The 24,194-nt window shown below is 36.0% G+C and overlaps 1 long non-coding RNA gene across 1 annotated transcript; it reads right to left on the bottom strand.

Annotated features, from left to right (window-relative positions):
• Positions 1-230: 230 nt before the first annotated feature.
• LOC138311435 (uncharacterized) lies at positions 231-5,115 on the bottom strand. Its single transcript, XR_011206659.1, has 3 exons — positions 5,032-5,115; positions 645-760; positions 231-258 (listed from the first exon to the last, which is right to left on the bottom strand). It is a non-coding gene; the product is annotated as an uncharacterized lncRNA (long non-coding RNA).
• Positions 5,116-24,194: the final 19,079 nt, after the last annotated feature.

Raw genomic sequence — 24,194 nt, 5'->3', positions numbered from 1 at the left:
ACAGACCACTTTTGAATATTATGAAGAGAGCGACGCCAAGCTCAAAGATATAGTGTCAACCAAAGCGACGCCAAGCTCAGAGATATAATGTTAACCAGAGCGACGCCAACTTCAAAGCTACAATGTCAACCACAGTGTACAATTCTATCGTCTGTTTTTGTACCCCCGTAATATCGAGAATGCTAGGTTTGAAACTTACCTCAGACCTGTTACATTCAGATAGACAAAACCTGGTGTGCCGTTGTATCTTGCTGTAAGCTGCAGAATGGACAAAAAGACTATGTTCAGCTTAAATATCATTACCAGTATTGAAAAGATTTAGAGGTGTCAGTTATTAAATTCTTTTAATCAAGTTTTAAATACAATACGATTGACTACACAGACGACTACAATACAAATTAAAATACTACGGCACATATTTCCAACGTAGCCCTTGAAGCCCTCACGCATTAGTTCTGCACACACCTTTTATCTATATACAAAAAAAAAATCACAAATTTAATCCTTTCACACCCTTGCACCCCTACAGGTCACCGTGACATAATCGTTATATTTGACGGCGTAATGTAAATAGAAGAAGAAGAAGACTACTCTCGGTTTGCCGTTGTATATATCTCTCAACGAAAATCGTCTTGGATACCTACCTCATTCTGAAAGGCAGGGATAAAATTCTTGTAATTGTCGGAACTTTGATTTCCGAGAACATCTATGAAATTTCCATCCATAGCAATTGACAATGATACTGATGCATTTAATTTTACTGCAAAGAAAGCAAAAATAACGTATATTGTTTATACGAATACATTATGTATCATTTCAGGGAGAGTGCTTATATAGGCATAGTCTGCTGCCCAATCCCTATTAAAGCAAATGATTTAATAAAAATGTTTTGAAATGAAATGTATCAATAAGGCAAGCAAAATTCGAAAGGGGAATAAAATTGTCAGCAAAAGTAAACATAATAGTCATGAAACCTTGGGTTCAGTCAAAGCATGATATATACTACTATATTGTAGTTTGATATCAGAACACACTAACTAATCTACCAACATCGGCCTTGCAAATTGGCTTTTGGACGGTTTTTGTATCCTCTAACGTCGATGGTTTATAGCCTTTTGCATTAAGAGTGTAATATTTTTTTATATTCATTTATATAATGCAAAGCTCTAATATTAACTCAATATGCAGTTGGATTTGTCGTTATGTCGAAAATGAAGTTGTTGTTTTTTAAAGATAATCTATTTACTATTATTAAGTTGTAATAGAACACTAAAGCATATCAATTGTATTGTAGATTGACTAATATGGTAAATGATTTCGTTCAATAATTATTAATTATATTGATTTTCCTTTTTACCCCGTGACCGTCTACGTGTATGTAAGTGTATATAGATATATTTCATGCGTGGACATGCTTTCACCTGGGTGGGGACCAGCTCGCTCGCCTCTCATACGTCATAACAACAACTTACATATACATGTGCAGGACATTGCGTGACACAGCGGCATGTTAATTCAGACAGCCCACGGCTCATGTATTTAAAACATCTCTTTGTATACACATTATATTCAAGTAAATATATGGATGTATTCTTTGGTATAAAATATGCCAACAACTCTGTACAACAGACAAGTTATCTATACAAGTAAAAAATTATACTGTAAGGTATAAAATATATAAAGGTATTTATTTATTATATAACTATAGTAAATTCTATTTTAATGTCATGGTTACATAAATTACAAATTACATTTAATTTACAATCACTTGACCCTATACATTACCCATACTAACTGACTATGGGTGATCATTTGTTATACCATCCTCGATTCTCCAGGGGTTCCGATCACTTACGATCTCTACACCCCTGGACTATCTCATAGTGAAATTGAAGGCAGCTCAGCGGAAAACATTTTACCAAGCACATGCCAGCAAAGATTTTCTTTGAAGACTACAGAGAGAGCGACGGCTAACATCAAAGCCACACAGTCAACCAGTGTACCGTTTTATACGGCTGTTTTATGTACATCAGATGACTAAGTTACCTGTTCTATTCTGTTGCCTTCAGATTTACTATGAGATAGTTCAGGGATGTAGATATCGTAAGTGATCGGAACCCCTGGAATATCGAGGATGTTGTTATACATATTCACATTATTAAAGTCACGGAAAAGTAATAATAGAAAAAAATAAATATATTTATCATATTGTATAATGAATGATAAGTCAAATATTTTATTTTAATAGAACTTTAATAGATTAAACTAACCACTGAGCACTGTGGCCTTAAAGTACACGGGCTAATCGTTTAATGTGTATATTCGTTTATGTATATCCGTGGAAAGTGCGGACACGCTTCAAACAGGGTTGGTGTGCATGTGCAAGGACAGTGTCATGCAAGGTCAATGTGGCACTCGACCAATCCATTCGTTTGCCTCTCATACGTCATCATAACAACATGAATACACACAGATTTACATGTACAGGACATTACATGACATAGGGAAAATTCACAGCGCATGTAGTCAAAACACCTAAAATATTGCCTAATATATATACACCGCGTCGATAATTAAGCACCACCTTATTTTTCATGTGTAGGTAAAATTAAAAGTTGAAGGAAACGAAAACGACTTGGTTTTCGTGATATTTGTCTTTTAATATGAACCAATAGATACATAATAATTTTTTATTTCATTAAATTTAATTAGCATTATGTTAATTAAGCATATTCTTCCGGTATTAGAAAAAAGTGCGACAAAACTGCAAAAAAAGGGAACTGGAAAAGTATTGTCGTCACACGCAAACGTCAGAAATGTTAAATGACATTAGTTTATGTCTGTCCAGTGTCCGTTAATATCGGGTGTATCCGCCGTTCACGTTCAGCGTTTCCGCGACACGTCTCCTCATGCTGTGTACCAGGCGTCGTATGCGGATCATCGGGATTCTTCGCCACTCGTCGTGCAGTGCAGCCGCTAATTCTTGGAGTGTTTGTACTGGGGGATCCCTAGCCCTAACTTGACGTCCCAACTGGTCCCACAAATGCTCTATAGGGTTGAGATCGGGGCTCTTCGCAGGCCATGGAAGAGTGGCAATGGCGTTGTTGTTCAGGAAGTCGATGACAGCGCGTGCGCGATGCGGCCTCGCGTTGTCGCCCATGAATATAGGGCGAGTTGCTAGTGCGTGATTATCGAAATGAGGCACTACGGCGCCATTGAGGACGACATTTTGGTATTGCTGGCCATTTAATGTCCCTTGCACAGTGATGAGGTCCATCTTACAATCGTACGACACGGAACCCCATATCATTACAGAGCCACCACCGAAGGCAACAGTCGGTTGGATGTTTCCTTGATGATAACCAGTCCGGCGCTCACGCCACACACGCGCGCGACCTTCCGTTACGTGTAACATGAATCGACTTTCGTCCGACCAATGCACGCGGCGCCAAGTTCGTAAATTCCAATTTTGTCGGGTGAAACACCAATCTCGTTACTGTTGCTTAACTTTCGACGCTGTGTATATATATATACGGACGGTGAATTTAAAATCCAAACAGTATATAAGTATCTCTTTCACAAATTTTAGACCTCTTCGCCATCTTCAGTTATATAGAAACACAAATAAAGCTAGGTGATATCTATCTTGAACCTTTGAATTTAAACATCGCGACATATACATGATGGATTAAAAAACCCATCAATTATTACCAGTAGAGATCAAAGAACATGGAATCGAATATCAATTGTGACGCAAGCTATCCTGACAAAAATCACTGTCTAAACTGATGTAAGTACAGGGTGTCCCAAAAGACATTTCCCGAGTTTGACGCTTTATAAAAAATGTTTTGATAGACAGAGGAATTTGATCTATTTATCATCAGAAAGATAGTGATCTGTTCTGTACAACAATACATAACAACGTGGACAAATATCTTTTTGTTAATACTTATATTGAAAATCGAGAAAAAGACATATTTCGCTATTTTTACGATTTGTTCAGAAAATCAATAACTTTCGATTAAAGAAAGGGCACGATATGTGCATCCTTCTTTTCGATGACATGATGAATTCTGTCCGTGAAATTCCTCACCACCTCACAGTTCTGTAAATCTGCTTCCTTGAGATGGACAGCATACCTGGGTGACATTTTCATAAAGTTTCATTTACTAAAGTAGGGGATTTTCCTACCGTATTGTATATTTAAATAACTTCAGCCTGAATCTTTATGGTGCTAGAAAGTCATCAAAATGTGACATCATCGATGATGTCATCATTTCAATTATGACGTCATCACACATAGAGACAATGTAATCTGTACATTTGTACCCAATTAAGTTAAATGTGGATTCTCCTGCTTTCCAAATCATTTTGAATTTTCAATAAAAGTTTAGTATTGCAAACTATTTATTTCCCGTTAAAGTCGGGACATGTTTTTGGGACACCCTGTACATGTTAAATAGAAACAAGGCAGTTGCAGTTCTTTAAACCATAGACAAAGTGCTGTTTGATTTAGAATCATATAGGCGTGCTTATATTATCGTAAATTAACTAAGTAAAAGTAAGCTTACACATGTAAAATTGACAATTGTTTTAGTCATACCGATATGGTCATATTTTATATCATGACATTCCAGCATATATATCGATTTCTAATGCATTTCTTGTTTCTGTTTGGACTATATTTTAGGTATTATGGCTGCTTAAGTAAAGTACTGATACCTGCGAATTGTGATTTGAAACTAAATAAACAACTGCGACATGGTTGTGTATTGATTGTTCTTACCTTAGTGCAGCCGTTTTGATATTTTTAGGAATAACTCAAGTAACATATCCACAAACCATCAGCTATTATCATATTTAACATATTTGAGAGACATACATACATGGATCTTATTAAAAACGGTTTCATATTCAAATCTTCAATACTTTAAAAATATCACTTAATTTTCCACAGACGGGGCTAGTTGTCATAACTAATATGTTTACCATTTTTATACACAAAACCACAGACAACAGAAAAATACTCACACCAATGAGGTGTCGGTATCGGGTACGTTTGTTCTTTATTATCGATGTAGCGTCGGCATGTGATATTACAATGCTGTGTATTACTCTGCAAATTACCGTCTATTTGATATCTTTTTCTCTTACTATGGTTGGTGCTTTGTATTGTGGTGTCTTGTATTGTGGTGTCTTGTATTGTGGTGTCTTGTGTTGTGGTGTCTTGTATTGTGGTGTCTTGTATTGTGGTGTCTTGTATTGTGGTGTCTTGTGTTGTGGTGTCTTGTGTTGTGGTGTCTTGTGTTGTGGTGTCTTGTATTGTGGTGTCTTGTGTTGTGTGGTCTATTGTGGTGTCTTGTATTGTGGTGTCTTGTGTTGTGGTGTCTTGTGTTGTGGTGTCTTGTGTTGTGGTGTCTTGTGTTGTGGTGTCTTGTGTTGTGGTGTCTTGTATTGTGGTGTCTTGTGTTGTGGTGTCTTGTATTGTGGTGTCTTGTGTTGTGTGGTCTATTGTGGTGTCTTGTGTTGTTGTGTGTCTTGTGTTGTGGTGTCTTGTATTGTGGTGTCTTGTGTTGTGGTGTCTTGTATTGTGGTGTCTTGTGTTGTGTGGTCTATTGTGGTGTCTTGTGTTATGGTGTCTTGTGTTGTGTGGTCTATTGTGGTGTCTTGTATTGTGGTGTCTTGTGTTGTGTGGTCTATTGTGGTGTCTTGTATTGTGGTGTCTTGTATTGTGTGGTCTATTGTGGTGTCTTGTATTGTGGTGTCTTGTGTTGTGTGGTCTATTGTGGTGTCTTGTATTGTGGTGTCTTGTATTGTAGGGATTGGTGTTTGTTGGGTTTTGTGTAGTTGGGCGTCTGCTTGTTATGGGGATTGGTGATGTGTGGATTGGTGTTGTGGGGTTTGTTGTTGCAGGTTTTGTTCCCGTCTGGATAGTCGCTGCGGTAGTCGTTAGTCGGGTTGGCGTAGTTGACAGCATACTGGCTAGTGTTGTTTGTTTTGTTGAACTCAACCATTCATCACATCCGCATTTTTTTTCTGCAATTATTCAAATAATGGTCTAATATATAATAATGTGTCTGGTTTATTATCCCATCACGTTGATGTTCATTTGAGAAATGACGGAACTTGCTTTGAGAGTATTCAGTATTAAATAAGTAAATACTCGTTGTCACTGTTAAAGTCTTTAAACCATTAAAATAATTCGTTTGTTGAAAACGTTGACACAGTTACGATGGTTATCATTACTTTTTGTAAATAAATGTAATATATGGGCTTTGTGTGTTAATACCAAATTTACTTAGAACTTTTATAAATTGCATATATTAACTGTATAAACTACAAACTAGTGTAAAAGAAAATGATATCATCTGGCGATTAATACATAAGACTGGTAATAAATATGGATCACGTGACAACATAAGATATCACCATGCGTAAATGGTTTTGACGAGACAACCAATCGCACAGGAGAATATAACATGCACATTAATACAACGTAGAGAGGGACCAGTTGTTAAATTAATTTAGGAATTTATTTTTTATTTATTTGAGGTTATGAGGGTATAATGATAATGGAGCACGTGTAAGTTATGTAACTCCGGGGAAATTTACAAGGACTCCATTATCATTATACCCTCATAACCTCAACAAAATAAACATATTTTCCTTATACATGTATTTACAGTTTTTCTCGCAAATAAATATTATTTATTCTCGCGACAGTTGCATATTTTTTATTAAAATATTCATATTTCCCCCTCTCCCGTCATCGTCAACGAATTCGATTAAACAGCTGATTGTAATCGAGTCATTCATATGTTCCCACCAAAAGTGGGGTCATGACCCCACGTTGCTACGCCAGCGACTATTATACACTGATAATGATAATACTAGAAAGCATGGTTATTGCGTCCATGTCAGTGCAAACTGTAAATATACTTTGTTATAAAGACTACGCAGTCTTATTTTGTTTCTGTTTTATATTTTGCTTTAAAACCGTCTTACCTTCGTTTGTCATTTCTGTTGCAGCAATAATTGGCAAAAGGCCTACAATCTCAAACAAAATATTAAATGTAAATGCAACCATTTTATATCTTACAATTTTTGGCATTTAATACTATATAAATACTACTTACTTTAGATAGTAACTTTGCTTAGTGCCGCCGAAGATGATAGTGATATTCCGAGGGTCACACTAGGCACAGTCACCATCTAAGTCAAATAGTATTTGATTTAATTATCATACAAAAAGCATAGAAGCCAAAATAGTTCCCAATTATTTCAATTCAATCATTTATTACTTTCAGCCATTCTGTATATCAGTCATGCAATATTGAACATAAATATCTGCATGAAGTATAAAATATGTATACCATACAGAGAATGGAATGAATGGTGTAAACCATAGTTACAACATATAAATGAAATGTAAAGACTACACATCAGTTAATGCCTTGATTATTTATTATGGTGTTGCCTCATATATGTATGTTCCTAAAAACGTACCTATTTTATGTTCTTCACTCTTAATAACTCAAGTAACCTAAACACAGATGGGTTTTTTTTCCAGTAGTATACATTATCATGTTATTACATTAAAGGATGGAATGAAATTCGTCTTCAATTTCTCTTGAGTCACCCATACTACAAAACCGTCTTAATCTTGGAGTATTATTATACCTACCAGCTTCAATAGCTATGCAATGTGAAGATAAATGCATCTTGGTAAGACAGACCCTTTACCGTTTTCGATACAATGTATATTACGCGAGATAAAAAAGCAAAGTAATGTTATCTACAATATGCTAAAAAACTATTACGTTTTGGGTATGTATCACTGTCAAAATGTTAATACTACAATTTGCATATATTTGCGCTAGTTATACATACCAAATTTAACAAAGGTTCAATTTGTTAGAGGTTACCTAGTCAAAATAATTTCGTAAGCTGTCATTTCTCAAAAATTCATATGATATATTAAAAAACATAATTATATAAAATATTTTCGATATTAACGTCCAGTTTCTATTTATTAGAATACCTTTCTAGGTTATCAAGAAGATATGACAGAACCTGGAAGTCTCAGAACATAACACCATATCGTCAGTATAATTTAAAACATCATATATCACAATGAGATATGAAGAAACATAAAAAAGACAAACTTTTAAAGAATAAAAGAGAATTTCTCGTGGAAGAGATCGGTTTTGTTATAAATAGAAATCTGAGATTTCACCCTGAAGACTTTCACATGATGCTACATGCACATATAAGGATTTAATCCAATTGGGGAGTTCCCCTCGTATTCCGAACTTTGATACAAATCAATCATATATATTTCAATTCAACACTATTGCAAAAGTCGTAAATTTACCGTTTGTAGTAAAATAATAATTCAGCTTCTTTACCACATACTGCCACCATATGCGTTACATAAGGGTTAGTTAAATTCGATATGACTGTAACAAGGTGTTTTGTCCATCATTTTTTTTCTTATGATGAAAATTATAACATTTATCAATTTTTAATGAAAAAAGCTGAACATTTCATTATTTTTCCATCATTTCACAAATCTGAGAAGACATATCGTCATTATTATGATTTTTTATCGTATTCAGCATGTTTCAATCATATTTCAAAATATGTTTATTTGCCCCTGTGCGTTGTCTGGTTCTCTATCTATGCGCGTATATGCGAATATGTCATTTTGGCACGTTTTGATATCTGAAATCCAAGATTGCCGCCATATAACCCCATGGGACATTAGCTGTCAATGGCAACAAGCATAAAATGAAAATAAACATCATGCCGGTCCTCAACAACACGTTTCGAAAAACTGCCAGAGGGGTAAATGGGAACCTATTTCTCCTCCCCCACTACCTATAGATGAGGCCATTAGTTAAGAAGGTTTGGTAACTTTAAAAGATGTTGTTAAAACGCTTTAAAGCATGAAAAATAATAAGGGCCCTGGGTCAGATGGTTTTACTTCAGATCCTTAAATGTTTTTGGAAACAACCAGGAAATTTAATTGCACGCTCTATTAATTTTTTTTTAAATGGTCAATTATCAGTTACCCAGCGTCAGGGCATAATCAGGTTTATACCAAAGGCTAATAAATCAAAATATTTCATAAAAAATGGAGACCAATCTCCCTTTTAAATGTTGTTTTTAAAATTGTCTCTGTTTCTATAGCTAGTAGATTTCAAACAATTTTAGATCAATAAATAATCTCTTATCAGACAGGTTTTCAATCAGGACGCTACCTAGGGAAATACTCGCTTTGTATACGATGTTATAAGTCTCTTTCATACGTGGAAATGATGGAATGATGGTCACAAAATGTTGTAAACCCCGAGGCTTGCCGAGGGTAGAATATCCCTATCCTATATATCGACGGATGAAAAAGTATTTTTCTCTCATACCTCGATGTTTTATTGCAATTTTACTTCTATTATTTTCCTCTATTTTGAAATCAATTAAGAAAAAAATGCGACTGCAAGTCAGTTCTCCATGCATGAAAAATGCGTGATATTTTCAACGCAAGCCCCATTGCTTGTATCTTTTTGATTAAAATCCTACCTAGTTTGTGAAAAAAAAAAGTTAAAATTGTACTGAGAAAATAGTAATTTTGTTAACCCTGTGACGTTATGAGGCTTTATTGCATGAGTAGCCATGCATAATGTTTTGATATAATTGCACTTAGTACTCGACTTGCTTATTTTGATAATTCATTTCCTGTATACTTCATATCTGAGAATTCGTTCAACCAAGACATTTATATGTATTTGCAGAAACACAACTAAACTTGAAGCTTGAACGGTCCTTTCATTTGTGTGCAGAAATGTACAATATTGGTTTATCTGCGTTGAGAAAAAACCTCCATAAATTACACCAGTTGTCTACTATAATATGTTAAGCACAAAATTTGTATTTCCTTGACACGGGAAACCCTCGTCATCTTGGCTTTCCTAAATCTCACACCAAAATAAACCTTGATCTATAAGATACTCTATATGCCCCGCCCTTTCCATTGTGGTGGATATATAAATAATACATGTTTAGTATATTACAATACAGTGCTTATACATGGTATCGAACACCAAAATAAAATACTAATCGTGTATTCTGATTATTCAGCAACCACTGTGACATTCTCAAAACTAAAGTAAATTTCCAGTTATTAACTTGGCTTCTCTCAATGTGAGATGATTCTGTGGTGCAGCGGAAAAGATTCATCCACTTAACCGAATGAGAGTGTACTCCTTTTTACTATCTTGAGAAATAAATAAACGCTTTCGCAAACAGTACCCGTAATTATATTCAGTGTGTAATAACAATGAAACAAAAATAAAACTCATGAAACAATAATGACCCATCAAAGAATTACTTCACAATACAAACTTATGCCATGGGCCAAGGTAAATACGACACCGCCATACGCGAGTTTCGATATTGTAAAATTGGCGGCTTTTCGGTGAATATGACGTCACTTTTTAGTGGGCCTGAATGACGTTTCATTCACCGAAAGGTTAAAATCCGGGGTAAAGAAAAAAAAATCGTCAAATGTTGACCAAATTCACATGATCGCATTAACGGATAAAGCACAAGGCAGTAGTTATCATTCAGTTCGTGGGACAGTTTCACGATAAAATATATAAAGTATTTACATGTGGTGAGAAGAACTAGTATGTGTACCATAGCAGTAACCAATGCATATCAACGGTCAAAACAACGATTTTATAATAGAGGTGACGTATCTGTCCTTTAAATCATTACAACAGTTATCACACATGTACTAAATGATAAAATATTTGCTTCCTTTATTTCGATCGCACACATTTATTGAACATTTATATGTCTACCAAATATACTTGGTAATAATATATCAAAACAAATACTCACACAAACTGAACAGCATAACCAACTGTTGTTCTGAAATGAAAAAAAAAATCAACTTTACTTTTTGCGACTTTATGGCGCTGGTATAAACTTGATATCCATTGCCAGTTCTTGAATATAATTATATTAGGTCAAACATGTATATAAACACAACACAGTCCAAGATACCAAGCAAGGTGGTCTCTATACACAGGAAAATGGTATTGAAATTGACCATTTGGCCACACGAGAAATGTTCCTATTTAGCAGGTGGTCTTTTACAGCCTTATAGACAAGTACTCGTACACTAGATTTTCATAACATTATTACTACAAACGTCATATTTGAACGTCAAAATGAGGTCTGAAACGTAAACGAAGGCAGCCATTTTGTTACGCCGTCCTCGAATCCTTGAGTCGTGTTAATATTTATATCATGGCGTCACAATACATTTCTTTCCTGACGCCGCAAATTGAAATTGGTCCGAGCTATGTTACCCCAGTATCCGAGGCTTGCCGCGCGTTTTACAACATTTTGTGACACCACCTATAGCTATCCACGTATGAAAGGGTATTTTCTCTTATACATCGACGTTTTTATTGCATTTTTACAACTAGGATATCCCGCCATTAATATGCTATAACTTCGAAAAAACATAACTGCAAGTCATACTTGAATACTGCGTGATGTTTTCAAACGAGGCTTATTGCATGGGTAATCCTCAGGAGATATTAGTGTATTACATGAGACCAGCCAGTAGGACATCCGTAGGAATGAGAGAGAAATATGCTAAAATCTTACATTAACGAATTCACAGGCAGATGTTTTCATAACTCTCACTATTAGCCTAAGATATGTATGCGACAAGGAAATAATTCAAACCATGTGGACAAAAGAAATTGTCAAATTTTCGAGGCGATCTGCCCCTTTATCAAGACAAACAAAACGAACACGATTACATAATAGGATATATAGTACATACAGAAGTATTCAATTAGACAATCGACATACTTAGAGTACAAAATGGAATAGTTGCGTCTTTCTTTGATCCAATACAGACGTTGGTACATTTGTAGTATAATATGAAAATGTTAAAAATTTAGAAAATTGACTTTATGTACAAATTTAGAAAAAGGATATTAATGAATACACTAGTACATGACGTTATACATGTAACCTTTGGCATCAGGTCGCAGTGACCAGACGGTTATTCAACAGAACATACATATGATTGTATATATATGCCTTGTAGCTATAGGAATCATGTACAACGGTCAGCATTTGATGTAACTCTGTGATTAACACAGATTTATAGATATTACTCAACACGAACATTTTGGCTTATATAAACGCCATCGAAACAACTATATAGTAGTCACTTCCCACAGTGCTCGACCATGAGTGCTGGGCCTCCACCGCATTATTCATTAAACATCATGAAACTACAATGCTGAGTTTGACTTCACATCAACTCAACTTTACTCAACAATACAGAAAACATCGATTTTTAAGAAGACACACAGACTTAGAGGATTGATATACCAGGAATCTATCACAACAATTGTATTTGTACATTATCAGGACTAATTTAGTCACAGTAAGACATGTCATCATAGACATATAGAAACTCACCTTTCATTTTGAAAATATCAAAAAAGTCACCAATTTGTGTAGTATTTCCTTTGGAATTGTAGATCAACAGACTAAATTCCTTTCACATGTCTAAATCTGTACACCTAAAAATGCATCATCAACATGTTAAGACCATATCTATACGAACTTCATTTGTCTTTATCAACTTTGTGAGGCCAACCATTGGGGACTCTGCCGAGGACCTATTTGCAGCTGACTTATCTAGAGAGAATATTTTATTAGTGCAAAAAGACCAAGTAAAATAAAGTATATTCCTTTACTTTATTTTGAAATGACAAATTAACTTACATTTAAAAATTGCAGACAAATGATGTTTCAATACAAAAGTATTCAAATTGTTCAAAGATTTGATTTTGGCTGAATATTTCTAGAATCAAAAGGTCAATTTAATCGAGTCTATGCTACTTTCTATAATCCCAATATACAATAGCACATTATTATTTACCAACTTTATCATAAATGTGCAATATACAATGTATGTCTAATAATATAGCTTGTTTTTACAATATTAATTTGAAAATTCAAATTATTGTCATATGCCCTGTTGGGGCCCCTTGTTCTACATTGTGCATTCTTGTTCGTATCCTGCGATAACGATAACATATATATATATATATATATATTGATACCTCTGTCTAAGTATGGGCGTTACTTACTGTGATACGATCCCGATACAGGCCCGTCCCGGAAGTACTCATCCCTGTAGGGTGCATACACCATACGACAGTCGATAACAACGAGATATGATTTCAAAATTTTATATCTTAGATACACGAAGGTGAAATCTTTACTGGGTGGAATGCGGGTATATTACACAATATCGAGTACAAAAGGCAATGTTTGCTTATATGATATGTAAATAACGACATAAAGAACATTAAAATAAATATGTTTCATTGTAAAGGACACATGTCAATCTGAGCAACATGAGCAACATTTACGCCAGCAATCGCCTATAAAACACTACTGTAGAGGTAAATAAGTCACCGAGATTGCATGAGTTCTAAATTAGCGTTCACTGTACACATCTAAAGGTAACGATGCCGTATATGTAGACGACGTTCTCAATTAAGTTTAATGGTATTAGAAAACGAATAGAAAGCTTTTTATGACAAGATATGTTATCCATGAATGTAAATTACCGAGACATGACAGCACATCTGATGTTCACAGCAAATCACAGGCGGTTAATTTCAATATAAAAATCAAATGCTGATACACAGTTTGGTATGTCAAAGCGACAGAATTAATTAATGTAAATACAAGGTTATCAGAGAAAGACAAATCGTTCGATCACTTTATCTTCTACGCGACATATGCACACTAGGGTTCGTCATTGCTACCGTGTGTCTTAGCAACAAAACACATAGGTCGTACCCTCACGTATTAAATCATATCTGAGAAGCTCACAAAACGTGGGCAATGTACTCCCTGCCATGTAATGCAAAAGCTTGGTAGGAATTATAATGTTTTGTGCTGTTTAACATAAATGCTGTAAGATTAAAGTGATATGCTATGAAATGCATTCGATATGACATTCAATCTGATTAAAATACAGATCCTTATATTATCACTACGTTTGATAGGAGGATCTGAGAAAGTCCCATAAGGGGTCATATCCAGGTGTCTTTTGGAAATGGCCAATCAAATTGCTATTTGCAAAATTTTGACAATGCATTTTATGGAAAGAAATTGTTTGAAAAAAAACTTTCCGAATTATTTTTGTGCACGTAGTCATCTTGCCCAAAGGGCACAGCAAAGCTAATTGTATATGTATACGGGGACAGAATATCGTTTTCAAATGATGGTAGCAAGATGTAGATTTGCATTTGGTCTGAAGTCCACGTGGTATATAGGTCATCCGAACATGACCACTCATGGGATATTGTCAAATCCTCTATTTAACGGAGTGGTTATAAGGATCTGTATTTTGATTGATATTTTAGATTGATATGACATTAATACTAAAAGTAAAACGCTGTTTCGATAAGACAATAGCCAAACAACATATAGCCACTAATAAAGGTTAATTGATTACCTAACAACATCAAAGGGAAGAATAAATATAGAATATTAAAGATATAAAGACATTACGCGATAATAAGGTCTCAGGTGAAAGACTTGAGTAAAGAAGATGAAGAAAAGCAACAAAGGGGTCAAGTGAATCCCCAAACATTATCTATTAAAATACAAACATTAATTAACAGACAATGATGCTACCATTTATCTATACAATGAAATGCCACTGCAACTATTGTAGCCGAAATGAATATGTTTTACAACGATAGTCATAATTTTATTTATAGTTTCACTTTAATTACTTAATCCTACCAAACGTAGTTGACAATGCCTAGTCGATGGCTGGCAGCCGCTTATGATGCTCCTATTATAATAATTGTGGCGTCACAATGGCATGCTGCTGATCAGGGACGATTGCCATATAAATAATGGTTAATTAATGACAATAATAGTCAATGGCTTGATCTCTTTAAATATCATAATTAGCTTATTCAGTTGGCAAGTACAGAAGAACAAGTAGACAATAGAAAATTAAACGTGAATGCTTCATTGTGCTGACGGAGTGGTTCAATGTGTTAGTTTAGATACGATATTTGTCCCCCAGCTGACGGAGCATGCCTGTTTAGCTGAGTCTTAAGAGTCGTAGTCTTATACACTGGAGACCCAGGTTCGATTCCTGGTAGGCGCACACTTCATGATTAATGGGTATTTTCCGCGTTCTTCTACAATTGTACCGGTGTCTTTATAAAAAACCATCAACTAATTGCATTTCAATAATAACATAACCAGAGTACAGACAATGCTGTATCCTTATTGATACATAGATAGCTAGATTTAATGTATTGTCTACTTGTCATTTACCAAACAGGTGGGATAGCTTGTGCGCGTCATAGTGTAAACACCTTTATCAAATTACATTGAGTACTTAGTATAATAGGACATGCGATAACAGTATAGACCACTGACCGGATAATTTCTCTGTAACAGATTTACCTTCCAGTGTTTTATTGGGGGTAGATGCAGGCGTAAAGTACATGTGTTTGTAAGGTTAATGACATCAGCAAACTTACTATTAATCTCCATACCCGTTGTTTTCTCCGTATAGTATAGACAGTTTTGTGTATTTTAGTTCCTCGCTTATAAGATTAATGATCTAACCATGCATTAAGTGGATGTTCATGTTTTTAAATTAGAACTAATGGACTAATGACTCACTGTTGTCATTGTTACAAACTTTGGAAGTATGTGTCTATAATTCAGTGTGTTCTGGGCCGTGTTAGGGAGTACGGAGGCGTTAGGCTGATTATCTGTTTATCTATGTTTTCTCTTCAAAGATCTTTTATTCGGTCGGTAATTTCTCATCTATATTGATTTCAATTCTGATCTTCTCGTTTCATAAAACCAAATATCTGGAAAATCAAAGTACTGAAAGTACTGTTGGTGGATACTTGCACAAAAAGCATGAACTGTAGTGAATTTTTGTTTTAGGATATTTGTTGAACATTGCAAGGAGAAAAGTCCATCTTTGCGATATCAGTTCAGAGATCATCCATTTTACAATACAAACACCATCACTATTGTTAGAATATGGTCATAACAATTTATTAATTATTCACTTCTCAGTGCATTTTAAGTGCAAGTTATTAACGGTTGTATTTACTTTTTAAGTCATATCGGCCTTTAGGTAGGTCGTTAGAATTGTACCTGCTTACTCGATTGCATGAGTTTCATTATTTATTCAAAATTGTCCAAACGGGTTACAAAGATATGGGCATGTCCTATATATGTGACATAACTGACACATTAAAAGTGAAAATGCGTTCGGTTGTGCGGACTATTACGTACACAGGAAAAAGTGCATACACGTTTTACGTACGTTATAAAACGCATGTAAAACGCATGTTGAGGACCACGCATGTAAAACGTACGTACGAAACGTATGTAATGCGTGTGTTAAACATGAGTAATACGCATGGTAAACAGACATAAAACGTAAACGCATGTAAAACGGGCGTATCAAAACATGTGTTATACATACGTTTGATCCTATAACAAAATCCACCTTTTTTAAATGTTTTATGTGCATTTACATGGTCTTTGAAGTTGCACCATATATTTGTCATTTTCAAAAGTAAAGTTTAATTCCATTTTATTTGTATTATCGGTTCCTGTCCAATGACTGATATTTTTTTCATACATAGTATGTTCTATTTACAAACGAGTGACTACATTGATAAATTTCATAATCTAAGGATGATTTTGTTTTTTTCTACATCAATTTGTCCTTAACGTTACTTCATCACTTACATTTTTAATAAAGGCTTAAATCTTTACTAAAGTCGTGCCCAATGTTCAATTGTTTTCAAATTCTGGCTCAGTGAGTCCAGAAATCAATTTATGTTGTTTGCACATTGTAACATGTAAATACATTTTTTCCTTTGCATATGCATAATGAAGCTACACGTATAATCCTTAGCTACATTTATAATGACAATTCTAGTACATATGCTCATGATCTCGTAGATCAAAATGCATTCTCGATACTCCAGGAGTTGCGATCACTTACGATCTCTACATATATCGTAAGTGATCGGAATCCCTGGAGTATCGAGGATGATCAAACAACAGTAGTAGACCTACTACATTGTACATCATGAAGCGCTGGTCAGCTGATATCGATCATATGTATTCAGAGAATTAGTCTTCAAAACTGTTAAAATTAAAATTTAAAAAGACGGAATCCACATTAACGGGTTTGCTTCTGTTCACAATCAGTAGATGTACATATAATTATATAATTACATGTATCATCATACGATATTGAAGCTGCATTATTCTATCATGAGGCTAGTATGATGTTCACTATAAGTTGGTAGAAGACATATATAGATAACATGAAACCAAAAACATAGAGGCTATCAAACATGTAATTGCATATGGGAATATCATTTTTGAAAAAAACCCCACTGCAGGTCTTCAATAACAATGATAAAACTAATGTTTTACATGTAATTAGTAGGGTTAATTTTACAGACGTCCGTTTTACATGTGGCGGAAAACAAACGTACATAAAATATATGTTAAACATAAGTTTAACGCATGTTTTGTTCAAACATAGGTTTTACGCATGGTGGCCAAAACGTACGTAAAACGCATGTTTTAAACATACGTTTAACGCATGTTTTTTCAAACGTATGTAAAACATGCGTTGCACTTTTTGCTGCGTATACTTTGGCGGAGGTATGCCATGGAGTGCGATGGGAAGTCGGGGTTCACGAGACAGGTCTACGATCCCAGAGGGTGTATACTACGTATCCACTAATCAAGCATTGCATGAATGTTTTCAAGGTCATATTAGATAATGAGTTACTATGGTTAAACCATTTTATTACATTTTAAATCTCATTTATAAGGTTCTATGGTACAAATGCATGCGGTATTTTTTACATTTGATATTTTCACTCAATAAATCACCCAACCAGAGTACACCATTTACAGTGAAAATATCGTTTTGACGAGAATACCTGTTTTTGAAATATGATATTACGTGCATCTTACCTATTATTGTTTTTTTGATAATTGTTTTAGGCTAAACGTGTTGCATTATATTATCCTATGTTGTTTTCCTCGAAATGTGTGCCCCATGTGAGGAACAAAACAATTCAGCCAAAAAATCGCGGCTGATTGAAATACATGTACTGGTATTAGTTGGCCTAGTTTAGACCTATAAAAGAGAGGTAAAAATGTAATAAATAAGATATTCACTGTTCCTTTTCACTCGTAAAAAATATCAAACTTTCCACCCCACTCCATAAAGAATTATTCATCAAGAACAAGGGATATCCTCTATAAACTTCCAGTATAGAAACACTGAATCAATCCTGAGGACCTTATAATGCTGTTTAAAATAATGTTAGTATTGTGATCTTATTTCAATTAGATCTATTGAAACGGAATCATTTATGTGCGGATGAGATAGGGAGTAGAACATAAACGGAGTATCTACTTATAGTTTCCTTTTTGGGTGTTTAGATTAACGTCCTATTAACCGCTAGGTTCATTTAATGGCAACCGTGTGTGTACGCGTTGTAGTGGTTTGGGAGGCTGCAGTATGTTCGTGTTGTGTGTGTACGCGTTGTAGTGGTTTGGGAGACTGCAGTATGTTCGTGTTGTGTGTGTACGCGTTGTAGTGGTTTGGGAGGCTCCAGTATGTTCGTGTTGTGTGTGTACGCGTTGTAGTGGTTTGGGAGGCTCCAGTATGTTCGTGTTGTGTGTGCACGCGTTGTAGTGGTTTGGGAGACTGCAGTATGTTCGTGTTGTGTGTGTACGCGTTGCAGTGGTTTCGGAGACTGCAGTATGTTCGTGTTGTGTGTGTACGCGTTGTAGTGGTTTCGGAGACTGCAGTATGTTCGTGTTGTGTGTGTACGCGTTGTAGTGGTTTGGGAGACTGCAGTATGTTCGTGTTGTGTGTGTACGCGTTGTAGTGGTTTGGGAGACTGCAGTATGTTCGTGTTGTGTGTACGCGTTGTAGTGGTTTGGGAGGCTGCAGTATGCTCGTGTTCTGACTCGGAATCGACGTTCGCTATTCAGCAGAGTGAATCGTTGATCGAGTCGGGAGTTTCTTGCTTTCATCTTCATGATTGTCTAATCTTGTGTAATAGTCGAGCTACTACCATTTTTATAAACGTCATTGTTTTGCTGATAGGGTGTTAGAATTGTATGTGTTGCCCCATTGCATGATCGTAAAATGTGACTTATTTGATTATTTTTTTTAGTTGTTTTTCTATTCTTCTTTACGGACTTTCTTCCTCCTAATGTTTCCCTTCACAACGCCTTACGTTTGGTCTTCAGTTAAGCACTGAGTTGTGTGTGTACGCGTTGTAGTGGTGTTGGAGACTGCAGTATGTTCGTGTTGTGTGTGTACGCGTTGTAGTGGTTTGGGAGACTGCAGTATGGTCGTGTTGTGTGTGTACGCGTTGTAGTGGTTTGGGAGGCTCCAGTATGTTCGTGTTGTGTGTGTACGCGTTGTAGTGGTTTGGGAGGCTCCAGTATGTTCGTGTTGTGTGTGTACGCGTTGTAGTGGTTTGGGAGACTGCAGTATGGTCGTGTTGTGTGTGTACGCGTTGTAGTGGTTTGGGAGACTGCAGTATGTTCGTGTTGTGTGTGTACGCGTTGTAGTGGTTTGGGAAGCTCCAGTATGTTCGTGTTGTGTGTGTACGCGTTGTAGTGGTTTGGGAGACTGCAGTATGTTCGTGTTGTGTGTGTGTACGCGTTGTAGTGGTTTGGGAGACTGCTTATGTTCGTGTTGTGTGTGTACGCGTTGTAGTGGTTTGGGAAGCTCCAGTATGTTGGTCGTGTTGTGTGTGTACGCGTTGTAGTGGTTTGGGAGACTGCAGTATGTTCGTGTTGTGTGTGTACGCGTTGCAGTGGTTTCGGAGACTGCAGTATGTTCGTGTTGTGTGTGTACGCGTTGTAGTGGTTTGGGAGACTGCAGTATGTTCGTGTTGTGTGTGTACGCGTTGTAGTGGTTTGGGAGACTGCAGTATGTTCGTGTTGTGTGTGTACGCGTTGTAGTGGTTTGGGAGGCTGCAGTATGTTCGTGTTGTGTGTACGCGTTGTAGTGGTTTGGGAGGCTGCAGTATGCTCGTGTTCTGACTCGGAATCGACGTTCGCTATTCAGCAGAGTGAATCGTTGATCGAGTCGGGAGTTTCTTGCTTTCATCTTCATGATTGTCTAATCTTGTGTAATAGTCGAGCTACTACCATTTTTATAAACGTCATTGTTTTGCTGATAGGGTGTTAGAATTGTATGTGTTGCCCCATTGCATGATCGTAAAATGTGACTTATTTGATTATTTTTTTTAGTTGTTTTTCTATTCTTCTTTACGGACTTTCTTCCTCCTAATGTTTCCCTTCACAACGCCTTACGTTTGGTCTTCAGTTAAGCACTGAGTCCTGCAATGAAGGCTCTGGGTTCTATTTCCTGACCGAGACCCGTCATATTTATACATCATAGCATGAAAAGAGGTAGCTTCTTCTCCTGCTAAGCCCTCCACATTAACTCCGTTTGACTTGTGTCAAACATATTTGTTTTGCCTTTTTCCCATGAATAGTAATCCCACATTTGTGGTAGTGTAAATATCCTGGCCCATTGTAAAATGATAATAAATGTAACAATTCCACCTTTATGAAGCAAAGAACATTTTGTCAACAAGTAATGTGTAATAAAATCTAAAACGGTTGTTAACATTACATCACCATCCAAACGGTCTGTAAATTATTATGAATTTTACTGACATTTTTTCTTGAATATGCTACAAGAAAAAATCAGAAAGTATCGTCAATCAAGCTATTGCAGATATGAAAACCGATATGGATAGATATCGTACCTCAGATACACAGAGGTAAACTCTTTATTGGGTGGAATGTTGGCACGTTACATAATCGTTAGTACAGACTTGATATGTATGTAGATAACTAACACATTATTACATGCTTCATGTCAAGGATAAACTTATATCATTATCGACGCACACCTGTGTAATATATACACCAAAAAGTCTACAAAACATCACATGTAAATGTTAATATCTAAATAAGGTAATGCCACGTGGACACTGCTAAGATCATTTCTATGGTAGACGCTATAGCAATAAATATTACAACTATCATAATTACGAAACGTGTCATTCATGTATCTATGTATCAATGAATTGTGATATCACATTTCATGTTCAAAAACAAGGCATTTGTAATGCCAATTAATAAAGACATATTATTGTAATATTGTAATATTAATATGTATAGAGAATGTTCCTTGTTTCTTGATGAATACCAGTTATATTTCATCGAGTGAGGTGGAAGCTTTGATACTTTCACGAGTTCGAAGCACGAGTGAAAAATATTGAAGTTTCCACCTTACGAGACGAAATATTATTGGTAGGCTTATTCATCAAGAAAAAAGAGGATTATACCATTTACAGAAGACCATCACTACTAATTCTGGCGATTATTTCGTCGTATAACAATAACAATCAGAATGACATTTTTTAAAAGCGAGTGAAAATATCAAAATGGATTTTTCACTGGAGTGAAGTATATCGCTTTTATTCTCACCGTAAAACCTCATATTTCACCTGCGAAAAATGTAATGAATATCTTTGCCAAATCTTTATTCATATGAATAATACGTTTTCACAAAAGAGGTTAAATAATTCGATAATGTTATGTCTATGTCGAATTGTGTACCCCAGAGCGGTATGACCGATGATTCCTCATGCTACCATGTTTCATAGCAACACAACACTCATATCATACCATCATATATTAAAACATACACATACACAAACATACTGATTGACAAAATGTCCAAAATACAGTTATAATAACTACAATGGCAAAGTTATTGTGTATGCTTCATTGTACTGCCGTATCGCTGGCATTCATCCTAAACCTCAAGGTCGCCAGCCTGACACAGCATCGACACAGAAACAACCCTAATCATCACAGTGATATACAGTGATATTACGGCCTGACAGCATCGACACAGAAACAACCACTAATCATCACAGTGATATACAGTAATATACAGTCTGACAGCTTCGACACAGAAACAACACTAATCATCACAGTGATATACAGTGATATTACAGCCTGACAGCATCGACACAGAAACAACCCTAATCATCACAGTGATATACAGTGATATTACAGCCTGACAGCATCGACACAGAAACAACCCTAATCATCACAGTGATATACAGTGATATTACAGCCTGACAGCATCGACACAGAAACAACCCTAATCATCACAGTGATATACAGTAATATTACAGCCTGACAGCATCGACACAGAAACAACCCTAATCATCACAGTGATATACAGTAATATTACAGTCTGACAGCATCGACACAGAAACAACCCTAATCATCACAGTGATATACAGTGATATTACAGCCTGACAGCATCGACACAGAAACAACCCTAATCATCACAGTGATATACAGTAATATTACAGCCTGACAGCATCGACACAGAAACAACCCTAATCATCACAGTGATATACAGTGATATTACAGTCTGACAGCATCGACACAGAAACAACCCTAGTCATCACAGTGATATACAGTGAATATTACAGTCTGACAGCATCGACACAGAAACAACCCTAGTCATCACAGTGATATACAGTAATATTACAGCCTGACAGCATCGACACAGAAACAACCCTAATCATCACAGTGATATACAGTAATATTACAGCCTGACAGCATCGACACAGAAACAACACTAATCATCACAGTGATATACAGTAATATTACAGCCTGACAGCATCGACACAGAAACAACCCTAATCATCACAGTGATATACAGTAATATTACAGTCTGACAGCATCGACACAGAAACAACCCTAATCATCACAGTGATATACAGTAATATTACAGTCTGACAGCATCGACACAGAAACAACCCTAATCATCACAGTGATATACAGTAATATTACAGCCTGACAGCATCGACATAGAAACAACCCTAATCATCACAGTGATATACAGTGATACTACAGCCTGACAGCATCGACACAGAAACAACCCTAGTCATCACAGTGATATACAGTAATATTACAGTCTGACAGCATCGACACAGAAACAACCCTAATCATCACAGTGATATACAGTAATATTACAGCCTGACAGCATCGACACAGAAACAACCCTAATCATCACAGTGGTATACAGTAATATTACAGTCTGACAGCATCGACACAGAAACAACCCTAATCATCACAGTGGTATACAGTAATATTACAGCCTGACAGCATCGACACAGAAACAACCCTAATCATCACAGTGATATACAGTGATATTACAGCCTGACAGCATCGACACAGAAACAACCCTAATCATCACAGTGATATACAGTGATATTACAGCCTGACAGCATCGACACAGAAACAACCCTAATCATCACAGTGATATACAGTGATATTACAGTCTGACAGCATCGACAAAGAAACAACCCTAATCATCACAGTGATACACAGTAATATTACAGCCTGACAGCATCGACACAGAAACAACACTAATCATCACAGTGATATTCAGTGATATTACAGCCTGACAGCATCGACACAGAAACAACACTAATCATCACAGTGATATACAGTGATATTACAGTCGACACAGCAACCTCGACACAGAAACAACACCTAATCATCACAGTGATATACAGTGATATTACAGCCTGACAGCATCGACACAGAAACAACCCTAATCATCACTGTGATATACAGTAATATTACAGTCTGACAGCATCGACACAGAAACAACACCTAATCATCACAGTGATATACAGTGATATTACAGCCTGACAGCATCGACACAGAAACAACCCTAATCATCACAGTGATATACAGTAATATTACAGTCTGACAGCATCGACACAGAAACAACCCTAGTCATCACAGTGATATACAGTAATATTACAGTCTGACAGCATCGACACAGAAACAACCCTAATCATCACAGTGATATACAGTAATATTACAGTCTGACAGCATCGACACAGAAACAACACTAATCATCATCACAGTGATATACAGTGATATTACAGTCTGACAGCATCGACACAGAAACAACCACT

The sequence above is a fragment of the Argopecten irradians genome, unplaced genomic scaffold, assembly GCF_041381155.1.
Source record: "Argopecten irradians isolate NY unplaced genomic scaffold, Ai_NY scaffold_0022, whole genome shotgun sequence".
In the NCBI taxonomy this organism is placed as follows: domain Eukaryota; kingdom Metazoa; phylum Mollusca; class Bivalvia; order Pectinida; family Pectinidae; genus Argopecten; species Argopecten irradians.
Note: the sequence above shows the minus strand (reverse complement) of the source record. Positions and strands in the feature narration are given on the sequence as shown.